This window comes from Scardinius erythrophthalmus, assembly GCF_964197995.2.
Source record: "Scardinius erythrophthalmus genome assembly, chromosome: 2".
Taxonomy (NCBI): domain Eukaryota; kingdom Metazoa; phylum Chordata; class Actinopteri; order Cypriniformes; family Leuciscidae; genus Scardinius; species Scardinius erythrophthalmus.
In genome coordinates, this window is record NC_138222.1 from 16,422,667 (window position 1) to 16,425,285 (window position 2,619).

Consider the following 2,619-nt stretch of genomic DNA (forward strand, 5'->3'; position numbering starts at 1 on the left):
TTAAATGAAACAGACGGCCTCCATTTAGTCTCCTGAGCTCTGAAAGAGCAATAAATGTTCCTCTGGGTCTCTCTCCCTGGCGTAAGTCTCTCAGCTACCTGTCCTGCTAATTAGCTGCTTGTGTTTTGTGTGTGTTATTTTAAGTCATTTAGGTAAGAACACGTCTGTTAAGATCATAATTAGTTTCTACTCAAGGGAGATCTTAACTTCAGATTTCTCTTTATTCTAATTTTGCGAGCTGGAAAGGCAGCAGATGGCATCTGATCTGGATACGGCTGCTTTGTTCTGACAGTCTTTTCAGTGTCTTGGTCATGTGCAGATCGTGTCTCTGAATCTGAGATGAGTCCAAACCGTGGATATTATAGTTATAGATAGGTAAAACTAAAACTATTAAAACAATTCTGTTAGTTATCATGAAATGGAAGTTGTGCAAGACTTTTCTTCCCTATTGTAAAGTATATTCAAGTGAAACTGCTTGAACTAGAACAAATGTAGGGTGGGGCTTGATTTTGATCTCCTGGTTCAGTGTTACAAGCATTTTTGAAAAAATATGAAAATATAAATTGATGTATGTACAATTACAATTTTCTCTTTGAAAATTGCATTACACTTTTTCTGAATATTTAACTGCCAAACACTTTTAAGAGTCATTTGCCACAGTGGCAACAATAAATGTTTGATTTTGTCTTATGGAAATGGACAATAAAGCACTGAGTTTAAGTTGGGATGCAAATGTAAATGTGTTCAAATTAACTACATTTGTAAGAAGTGTAAAAACTTAATTTTGAATAATGAAAAACATATTTAAATATTCTGACAGACAGTGTGACTGAGTTGGGAATGGACAGCCCTTACTTCTATTTTTTTATTTGCTCATTACAATATACCATTTAGTCTTCCATAGCATAATACATTTGTAGATAATGGTAACCCAGGTAAAACCATGCATGGCCCTTCACTGCAACAGTAAAATAATAATAATAATAATAATAATAATAATAATAATAATAATAATAATAACTATACGTTCTGTGCCATGTTTTGTAGTCTTTTGTAGTTTTTCTTGTTGATTTGTTTATGATTGTTCTAAGGTGTGTCTTGTTCGCCAATCTTCCCTTGAGTGTATATACCCAAGTGTTCCTCATGTTCTTTGTCTGGTGTTGTCCTTCTATGGATGTTATGTGTGCGCTTGGTGTGAGTTTTGTTTGCCTTCCTTGCCTGTGTCTGCATTTATCAGTTTTGCCTGAATTTACTTTTATTATGTTTGTTTGAATAAATGTTGGCTGCATCTGGATCCCACTCTCATTCCTCCGAAACAGCCACTGTTACACCCCTAAAGGAAAGTACAGTACATGTAAGTTCAAATGCATACTTTTAAAAGTAAAAGGTATATCTGTATCGGCGATACTGGCCCTGTATTTATTTGGTATCAAAGTGATGCCAAATTTTGCAGTATTGCCCAAACCTACTGATAAATGTTAAAAAACTGTAAGTTCAGCTGTTTGCTGGAACATCAGAACTCTATTGCATGGCTTCAAAATGTAGTAACAAAACGTTTAATTCATGCATCAAAACCTAGTTAATGTGTCAGTAAATTAGCCAATGCCACCAAAATAAAAAGTACTTGTGTCATTGTGTGAGCCTGCCACACACAAATACAACATGTTCAGATTTTTTTGTTAACACTGACTGCTTTCTATACTATACAAGAACATCAGTTTTACAGTAATTTGAGATCAATTTACAGTGAAATGAGATCTATTGTTTGTAATATATCATATATTTTAAAATATGGTTAACCAGTTAAAATGCATTTTACAGTGTATTTCAGAACTGGTCAGATGTCTGAGGGACAGAGACTTGGCTAAATTATCCTCTATTTTTCACAACTGCTGCAAAAATTCTCCATTGCAGCCCTTTGAAAGTCCCTAAAAGTTCCTGCATTATCAAATAAATCCATGGAAAAGCATGCAGTTCCAGGAAAGAACACAAAGCCGCCCACCTGACACAGCAGTTCACCCACCGGAGTATTGGAGGGACACCAGCAGATTCCAGACCATAAATCAACAGCTCAACCATCCTGACACATCTGAACCCAACCATATCAAACCCTGTCGTGGATTGACCTCTTTTTCGTTCAGTTTCTGACAAATGATTTCATACATTTTTCAACTATTGTGCTGGAGACTTGGACATTTGTTGTATATAAAAAAAGATGGTGTAACTTTGCAGAGAATTTTTTTTTGTCTAATTCAAATCAGTGAGGTTTATATGATGTATCAGGTTCTCCAAGGTCAAAACCACAGAAGGTGAGAATGAGACGCACTTTAAGAGGTTTCTTCAACGGTCCTGTGAATCATGGTGGAATAATTGCATTACAAATTAAAGCTGCAAGCAGCGATGAAAGGGCCCTCGCACCCATGCCATCAACACTCGGTGGCTTTAGGAAGACAGAGCATGGTTGGGAAATGTACATTTAAGGAGGTATATATAGTAAGAGTATGTCAAAGTCAGTTACAAAATGTTTTGTATAATGGTGATAATAGCATGCTTCATGACTCAGCTAAGTGTTGCTAGCATGTTTAGTCTGTTTCTAGCATGCTTAGTACACTATTATTA

General features: G+C 35.7%; 1 long non-coding RNA gene across 1 annotated transcript in view; it reads left to right on the forward strand.

Annotated features, from left to right (window-relative positions):
• LOC308684279 overlaps positions 1–2,341 on the forward strand; it is a 2,599-nt gene extending 258 nt beyond the window's left edge. The window contains exons 1-3 of the long non-coding RNA XR_014029337.1: positions 1–81; positions 1,320–1,354; positions 1,822–2,341. The exon at positions 1–81 is cut by the window's left edge and continues 258 nt beyond it. This is a non-coding gene — a long non-coding RNA (uncharacterized lncRNA). The remainder of the gene's footprint in view (positions 82–1,319; positions 1,355–1,821) is intronic.
• Positions 2,342–2,619: the final 278 nt, after the last annotated feature.